Here is a 10,132-nt window from a genome sequence, read left to right on the forward strand (position 1 = left end):
GCCCACACCTCACACCATGAGCACATATTTCCTCTTAACTCTTCAATATTCTAGAATGTACTTGAAATCAGACAGTACATCTTTTTTTGGTAAACTTGACTGGCATGTAACTAATGTTCAATAACTGTATGTAGAAATAAGGAGAAGGAGGGAGAGTGTATATAAAAATCCGAGCTCACAATTCAGGCCCTCCCCCAAGGCCTATGTGAGTATGTGAAGAGTCTACAGAGGACAAGCAAAATCAGTGTTGTAAATAAAATATCTCAGTGTGTATGTACCAAGCGCCTATTCTGCAACAACAAAGATGCACAGCCTAATGAAATGGAATGAAAAAGTAAAGCAAAGAGAAATGGACAACAAAATTTGCACAATAGACCCCCAGTGGAGAGTTCCTTCTTGTTCTTTGTTCACTCCCAGTATCTTCATTGTTAACTGTGATTATTTGGGACAAGAAAATTCTGACTTCTTTGAGGCTTGTTGAACTGTGTGCCCAAGACTCCCAAGGTGACAAATCAATACTACTTGTATCCCAATACTGTATTTAAATAGCTGTCATGTGCAAGAATACACCTTGTGGGGGGAAGGTAAAGATGCCTGAGACAGACAACAGGACACACAGACCTTCGTTTACAATGGGGAAATGGACAAATGGACAAATAACTCTAATGTAAGTAAACATCTGGATGAAACAACAGCCCAAACCAAGATTCACTAAACCACCCCTGTGCCCCACACTGTAAGAGCTCACCATGGGTCAGAGTTATCCACCAAACCTTCTTTGGGTCCAACCCCCAAGATAGTAAAGGCAAAATCATCACCACCCTTTCGCCCCAAGGTGTGAGTCTCTCCTTTATCTCTTGTTCTCCAACCCCAGACCTGGGACCCACAGAAAAAGATTTTAACTACTCAACATCATATTGTTCCAAGGATGGGGAGCCCTGGTCCTAAGATGCATGATTGTCAGGAATTGGAACATGACTCTGAGGCCTCAGCCAAACAAATCTCTCCTCTGAAGGTAGAAAATAATGTGCTAACTCTCATTTGGGAAAGAAAGTTATACAAATTGCAAGGATAGCTGACCTTTACTTTAGGTAAGCAATCAGTTGCCTTTTCAATATGAGCAAAAAAATATGGTTTCATCTTTGGCCTTTTTAAATATTTGAACAAGAGGTTATTTCCCTCAATGATGAAATAAATTTCTTCAGGAAATGAAAATTAATAACACAAACCTAAGAAGCACTGTCCTCATTTAAGGGCACTTTCTCTAGCAGAAAACTGTGGGGGAGAAGGAGTAGCTCTTTAGCTATATAGTTCAGAGATAAATGGTGAAGTAAGATAAACACAGTCTGCAAAGGAAAGCATTAACAATCCCATGCTATATAGGAAAAGGCACAGAATTGAAAGCCATAAGACCAGGGTCTTCATATTTACTCTGCTTCCATTTGCTACATCATTGGACAAATCTCACTTAGCCACATTTTCCTCACCTGCAAAACTGACCATGACTATCCTGTTGTCAGGAAGTGGCTATGGTCACAGCCATTAATAGACACCATCATAGCCCACTAGGCCCACTCCTCAGCCTCCTAAGTAGTTTTTCTGCTTCCACTCTTACCAATCCCTGGAGTCCATTCTCCACTCAAGAGACATGATATTTTAAAAATATAAATTGTCATTGTTGATCTTTTATTTGCCACTTTTAATGGTTTCCCATCGCCCTCTGGACAAAGTCCAAAAATCCTTCAAATGTCCTATATGTCCATAACATGGGTCCTACAGTCAGTCTCCTCTTACCTTGAGCCATTCTACTTCATATCTTATCAAATTATAATGTTTTATTACAGTTTCTCAAATACGTCAAGTTTTCTGCCACCTGTACACAGGCTATTCTTGTAATGAGAATGTAGAGGCTATCTTTGCTAAAAGTTCTATTTCACTTTGGCCTGAAAATGTAAAAAAAAAAAAAAAAACCTTGATATTTCAGTGTGTATCTATCTCATTGCTTAAACAGTCACCTTGGATTCCAGGAATAATAGGTCTGATGATGAACATCTTGTGATAAGTCAAAACTACCACCCAGGAAATAGCAACTTTCTGATCACAGACAAGACCCTGCCTTACCAACACTGAGATAATGATTGGCCTGACCACAGTGAGACCAAGACTGCTTGACTGTGCACATTTCTAGTGCCCCCCCACCCCCACCATGCCTATATATATATATTATCTGGGAGTTCATGTTAGTATTTCCAAAAAGAGGACTAAAAACTATCATCTCCTTGTCTTCCCAATATATCTTTTTTTCCTGATATTCACCATTACTTTTTCCATTGTTTATTTGTTTATTTTATTTTATTTTATTTTGTTTTGTTTTGTTTGGGTAAGTGCCCAGAGCTGATTTGTTGGGACCCCAGAATAGGACCTCTGGCCTAGGACTCTGGTAACATTCCCTCTGGCCTGAGTGTTCTTCCTATCACCCCAACTGTAATTCTTTCTTCCTTCCTGCACACTGTCCTCATTTAGATCAGGGGCCGGAAAAGCTGGCCCACTATTTGTGATCTTGTACAACCTACAAGGGAAGAATGTTTTTATTTCTAAATGACTGAAAAAATCAGAAGGATAATATCTGTGACACAGAAAATTGTATGAAATTTAAATATCAGTGTCCATAAATAAAGGTTTATTATAACATAGCCACCCATTTGTTTTTGTATGTTCTATGGCCTATTCAGCATTACAACCGCAGTGAAGAGTAGCTGTAACCAAGATGGTATATACCCACAAGCCTAAAATATTTACCTTCTGGTTTTCATGGAATGACATTGCCAACTTCTGTTATAGAGCCATAAAAATAAGTACCTTTGCTTGCTTTTTGACTAGGAAAATAAAGATGGTAATAATACTTACTTCATGGGATTACTGAAAAGATTAAGTGCAATGTTGCATGAAAAGCAAATAGCCAAGACTCAGGTTAAGATTAATAGAATATAGGCAGCACTATTATTATTAGCCAAGAAATGCTGGTCTGAGACAGAAAAACCTAGGTTTGTTCTTCAGACACCACCAAGTACCCAGACAGCCAATTCCCATCAAATTTACCATGTGGTTAATTCATCTATGTATTCTATGCAAATGAATAAAATTATAGTAAAAATAATAAATGTGTCCAGATTGTTTGAAAGCTATAGTGACTAATAATGACATTTGGGATTCATATAATTCCACCAAATGAGAAATATGGTAATAATATTCTCTCTCTCTCTCTCTCTCTTTCTCTCTTCCTCCCTCCCTCCCTCCCTCCCTCTCTTTTGGTAAGGAAAGTAAGATGAAGTTTCATTAGATCATATCATTTTTACTGGAAATCAACATAACAGCTAATTAAATAAGCAGAGCAGAGGGAGACACTAAGCTTTGTCTAAAAGAGAAAAATAGAAAAAGCATACAAAACAAAGAAAATAAAGATGGAAAAGGTTGTCAGTCCTCCGTCTAAGCAGCACACCACAAACACCAGAGCTGCTCCATGCATCAGGACACAGTGGTGACACCCCCTTCTGGGGCTGCCAGGCACATGGGTCCAGCAGGTCATTCTACTGTCCTCTCAGGTCCGAAAACATCAGTAACACCATCCTCACAGGGCTGGTCAGGGATTATTAAAAAAAAATATATATATATATATATATCTGTGTCTAAGAGACAGCTTTCAAAGAATATCAACTGCCTTCCTACCACAGAAACAATAGTTTTTCATACCTTCTTTTTCTTTTCTGTGCACTCTTTTCCTTTCATTTAAATAAACCTTAGGAATAGATTAGCAAAGGGTGTTACTAATGGGTAAGAAAGTTCAGTGCCAAAGTCCTGAAAGTAGAAAGGTCATGGGAAGAGAAGTTAAAAGCCCTGATGAATATCAGGGACAGTGTGAGTGGAAACCAGAGCCAGCCCAGAGGTCCTCCAGGGATGCAGAGTGATATGCAATGTCACCTCTCCCTAACCAGCCACCATTTTGGTAGGTTTCACATAAAACAAGGGGCTTTTGCTTTCCCTGGCTATTTCCTCTCAGTTTTCTAATCTGAAAGATATGTTCTGAAGACAGCCTCTGGCCTCTCCCTTAAAACAGTCATCTGGTGCCCCTGAAAAACTCCAGGACGCAATACATATATTTTTTTCATCCAAGTCTCAGGTTAATCAGCTTAGGCCATCAGAGGCACAAGGACAAACAGTGAACAGAAGACTGTGGTAAGGCAGTATTTTGTATCATGACCATTATTGATAGCAAGGGGCTGCCTTTCTGAGCTTCACTGAAACATAAGCTGGATCTGTTTGTTATCTGGAAATTGCCCCCATGTCTGGATAGCAACTCCCAGAACCCCACATCTGTACTACAGCCAAGTGTGTCTGGCTCACGTGCAGTGAGGGTGGTCTGACACCCAGATTCACTCTCCAGGGTGCTAAGAGCTGGCAGCTGCTCTCCAAACACAACAAACAGGAAGGCAGCAGGGCTCTGTGAGCAGCTGCCCTCTGTGCCCTGCTGCAGTGCATTCACCTCTGATGAGATTTTCTTTATGTCAGATTTCTTCACAACATTACAGCCATTAAGAATAACTTCTTCTACAGGAAACAAATCCTAAACAAGCTTCTTGGAAAAAAGAAAAAAACCCACACACATACACAAAAACATCTTGGAGCAGCAGAGAGACAAGTTGCTCTTTTGAACAGCTGAAAACTCTGTTGCCATCAAAAGCATAGTGAACATTATGCTTGCATCTTAAAGCCACGCCTGAAAAGGTAAACTTTTTCTAGTTGTTTACAGGGTAGTTTGAACCAAGGCAACCTATGGGGGAGCAGGGCTGGGAGATCTCAATCTTAACCCAAGCAGAAAAATATTGTTTAGCAGGTGCCAGACGTCTTTCACCAAACCATCACCCCTTCTCCTACCCACATCCCAACACTCTCATTCCTTCTAATTATTCAAACTTTCCTCTTGTTGGTTAGCTTTTTTTTTTTTTTGTCACGGTGACCAAAAGACAAAAACAATGTAGCAGAGGAAAGGTTTATTTGGGTTCCTGGTTTCAGAGATTCAGTTCAGTTAGACTAAGTCCATAGCTCTGGGCCCAAGGGGGAGCCAGAACATCATGACGGAAGGGCAGAGCAGAAGAAGCAGCTGAGGACATGACAATGGGAACAGAGTGAGCTCCACTCAGCAGGGACAAAATATAAACCCCAAAGTGATGCCCCAGTGATCTATCTCCTCCGGCCATATCTGCCTACAGTTACCACCCACTTAATCCATATTGGTGGATTAACCCACAGCCCCCTGAATTTGGGGAGAAGTATTCAGACATGGAACTTCCTATGGAGTGAACAAAGGCTCTTAATCAATGTCCACCGTGGATTATGATGATACACACACCAAGGGGGCTGTTTCTTTGGAGTTGAACAAAGTGTACTTTCATGTTAAAGAGTAGTTGTTTAAGAGCTTGCCAACTCAGGCACAGGACTGGCACATCAAGAAGTTCAAGAGCACTCAGAAGTCCAGAAGCACTCAGAAATGAGTGCACTCATTTGCATGCATATAAACACACACACACACACACACACACACACACACACACACACACACACACCATACCTTATGGTGCAGCTAGAAAGGCACTCAGAAGCTGTTGGTCAATGACACAGATGCAAAATCCTATCTAAAGTAACCAGCTTGTAAAGATAAGGGCATTCAGACTGGAGATCAAAATTCCCTATCGTGGGGCTGAGGGAATGACTCAATGATAAAGTGCTTGTCTAGCATGGGCAAGACCCTGAGTTCATCACCCCACCCCAAAAAAATATCCCAATTGAATTGGTTCAAACTTCTTTCTTTTTAATTCCCAATCTCCAGAAGTAGGTATGCTATCCAAGACTACCAATTTCATTTCAGGCCTGGGCCATTAAGTTCTCTATCACTAGTTACCTGTCCTCATTTCTTTCTGCTTCTCATTCCCAGGTACAGCTAGCCATCTGCAGCACAACAAAGAAAAGCTACCTTTTGATTTATCACTTGTTCTCTCTTTTAGCAAAGACACCTGAGAAACCAAAGACAAAGCCCAGACAGCACTGGGGTAGCTGAGCAGCTCAAGGGCAGAACTACAGAGATCCAGCTTCCGAAACTTAATTTCCTCCTTTCACAGAGGTGTGATCAGACACCCAAAGATTCTGTGATCAGAACTGCCAGTGCCCTCAGCTTACCCATGTCCAGGTGGGTGGGTACACACAGAGAATCTGAGGCTGCAAGGCTATGAGTTGGCTCCCAGCTAGACCAGAGCCAGCAACTCCATAAGACAACACATGCCATTCAGGACCCAGGAATCAGCCCCCACAGCTCCTCCCAGGGCAGCACCCCTCAATGCAGATGTGTTCCCCACTCCACTTCTCCTCTTTACAGTTCTCTGTGAACTACCACCTGCTACTAGCACTTGCCACTTTGATTCCTAAGTCTGCGAATTCCTTTTGTTAAAAGGAAAAACCTTGAAAAAATTAAATTTAAGAGTGATAAGAAAGCACTCAGCTCTCAGAAATAGAACAGGTTCTAAAACTTCACTAGCAAAGTGGTCAGGTTGCATCGATGGACAGAGGGAGAAGGTAGGTACAAGGACAGTGGAATCAGTTATAGCTTGGCATTTGCCTTCTTTGAACCAGCTGGCTGACTATGTGCAACTGAAGTTCAGCTGCTGCGATTGACTGAGACTCAGCTATTTGTTATGAGAGTGTACTCCTAAATGAGGCTCTGCTAGTTTTGTACTGTTAGGTTGCAGTTCCTTCCATAAGGACCCTAGTGGGGAGGCATCCTCAGGTCAAATTTAGTTTAACACTTTTCTGTGAATCCATCTAAGTCAGAAAATTCACAGCATGTGGATTTCTTTTTCTTCTCCAGTTAGAGGTCATGCTTCCAGGACTTTTTAGAGTGTTCTCCTGACTGCAATCCTTTGATTTGAGCATGGCTCTTCTTTGAAGATGGACATTCTGGCTACTAAATTCAAGCCAGATATATCACACACACATGCACACTCTGGGCTTCCCTTTCTCAAATTTCTTGATACTGTCAAATTCTATATACCATTCTCTATTATTTAATAGAAAGTACTTGGTTGCCTAGAAGATTCCAAAAACATGGTAACTGTCAGCTAACAGAGAAATTTAAGATACATCTTCCAGTTTATCCCTACTTCTCCAGAAAACGGCAGCAACTTATTTCCAGAGCAGGATATAGAACAAAACATATTCCCAAGCCTGAAGAATTCATCTTAAAATCATCATCAATGCCAACAAAACAGCTTCCAAAAGTAGAACAGGACTTAAATTTCACTCAGCAATTCAGCCCCACCTGAAACAGAGACCCACTAAATTATCAAGTGGACATCCTTCCTCCACCAACCAGTGCCTCAGGTTAGACAAGCAGTTTGAACTTCATCAGCCCATTCCTCCACTTATGCCCTGTGTAGAGTAGTAAATAGGCTAGAAAGTGATTTGTTTAGTTGGTGTCTCCTGGCAACAGTACTCCCCAGTTCACTCCAAAAAATGCTTATTACCTAAACTTAGGCCCTGGAACACCATGATTATCATTGACCTTTTGGAGTTATTTTGGATACTGATAACAGATCTTTCTAATACACCACAGTAACAACTCTGATACAGCAGTGTTAACCAGTCCTCTGTTGGCCTTCTCTTCTTCTGGCCTCTTTTCCTGCAAACACCATCACAGCAGAGGCCTCCTCTGCTTTGCTCACTGCTGAATTTCCAGCAATCTACATGTTAAATCCAAATGTTGTTCCTCCTCAAATTCATGTGTTGAATTGATAAAGTGATATTAAGAGAGGGGGGCTTCAGGAGGTCATGAGGGCTCAACCCTTTGGAATATGCCCTTATAGAAAAAGCCCAAGTAAAGACAGAGCAACAAGGCACCAAAGATAAAGCAGTGCCTGGGCCCTGATAAGACTCCAAATCTGCCTTGATCTTGGACTTTTCAACTTCCAGAACAGTGAGAAATAAATTTCTATTGTTTATAAGTGACCTAGTCTAAAGTATTTTGTTTTAGCAGCATGAACAGACTAAGACACTGCACAAGGCCTGGGTCATGGCATGCATTCAGTGGAATATGTTTTTCATGATGCCAAAAAAACACAAAATTATCTTCTTCTCTCCTTTCAAACCCTGAACCTGAGAGCAGTGGTTTCCATTCTAATACAGACATTGGTTAGATGAAGAATATCATGCCACATGGTGATAGAACACAAGAAAAAAGCTGTTAAGCTTTCAACTGCAGAGGCTTTCTGGAGCAGAGAAGAGGCATGGTCCTGAGATGCACTGGAGGGTGTGGGCTCCCTGCTCCTGGCAGGTAAGTAAGGACTGCACCTTGGCCCCCAGCTCTGCAGCTTCAGGCAGCTGGATTTTCAGTCTTGCAGGGGTGCAAAGGCCTTGATGGAGTGAGTCACACTGATCAAGCACAGAGAATGATTTATAACCAGAGCATTCATTTGTTGAATTATAATAAGGAATAAAATAGCCAAGGAGACCAAAGCACATGTTTTACACAGTCTGGGAACAAAATTTAAGATCAGAAGATTAGCTGGTAAATGTGGAATCAGGACAAGGGAGTTACATAATAAAATTAAACAGGACCCTATTCCTCAGCCCCACACACGAGCCATTACACTACCTGTCTTCCATCTTAACACCACTGTCCTGTCACTGCCTCCCCTGGGGACGTTGGAGTCCCTACCACAGAGCAATCAAAGCTTTAACTCCTGCCTCTTTCTGGTCTTTACTTTTCCTTAGCTGTACTTCCAAAAAATCCCAGACCTGTTGAGGGCACTAGTGGAAACCCAGGCCAACCTCTCTATTATAGTCAGATTTTCTGAGTTGCCAGGACCGTCTGTTTATTTTTGCTCTATTCCTGAGCCTTCAATAAAAGTGGGTTTAAAATTAATAGAATTAAGTCAAAGAGTCAACTATCAAAAAGCAATCCTTCATAATGAGATATTGCTTCATACCCATTAGGGAGGTTATTATCAAAAATTGGAAAATAGCCAGGCTCAGTGGTGCACACCTGTAATCCCAGTGGCTTGAAAGACTGAAGCGGCAGGATCCCAAGTTCAAAGTCAGCCTCCGGAACTTAGTGAAGGCCCTAAGCAACTTAGTGAAGCCCTAAGCAACTTAAATAAAAAGAGATTTGGTACAGCAGTTGTGTTTCCAGAATGGTCAGGGCCAGCACAGATATTCTCTAGCTGTCCATGTCTCTGTCTCTAAATAAAATATTAAAAGGGCTGGAGCTGTGGCTCAGTGGTTAAGAACTTTAGGTTCAAAATCTCTGGTACAAAACACACACACACACACACATATTAATCAGACAATAACAAGTGTTTGCAAGGATGCAGGACATGAACTCTTGTGTCTCACTGGTGGGAATGTAAATTGGTACAGACACTATGAAGGACAGTTTGGGGTTCCTCAATTTAAACATGGAATTACAATGTGATCCAGCAATTCCACATCCCAATAAATGCGCCAAAGAACTGAAAGCAGGGGCTCACAGATATTTGTATACCCATGTTCACAGCAGCATTATTTACAACAGCCAAAAGATGGAAACAACTCAAGTATCTACCGATGGATGAACAGGAAAACAAAACATAGTATATACATTTAATGTAATATGACCAGTCCTTAAAAAGGAATAAAATTCTAACCATGCAACCACATAGGTGAACTTGGAACACTTTGGGATAAGTGAAATAAACCAGACACATGTTACAAAATTCTACTTAGATGAGGTACCTAGAATAAATAGTAAGATTTCTAGAGACAGAAAGTAGAATGGTGGTTTCTAGGGTCTGGGGTTGAGGGGAGATGGGAAGTTATTGTTTAACACATACCGAACATCAGTTAGGAATAATGAAAAATGAATAGTGGTGATGGTTGCTCAACGATGTGAATATCCACAATGTCACCAAATTGTACACTAAAAAATGGTAACTTTTTATGCTGTGATATTTTACCAAAATAAAAAAAAATTCTGAAATTGTTTAAAATAATGATAAGTAATTGTAGTGTAGTTCTTCCCAATCAATGTACTTAGGGAGAGGGTAGTCGA

The sequence above is a fragment of the Urocitellus parryii genome, chromosome 8 (assembly GCF_045843805.1).
Source record: "Urocitellus parryii isolate mUroPar1 chromosome 8, mUroPar1.hap1, whole genome shotgun sequence".
NCBI classification, from domain to species: Eukaryota; Metazoa; Chordata; class Mammalia; order Rodentia; family Sciuridae; genus Urocitellus; species Urocitellus parryii.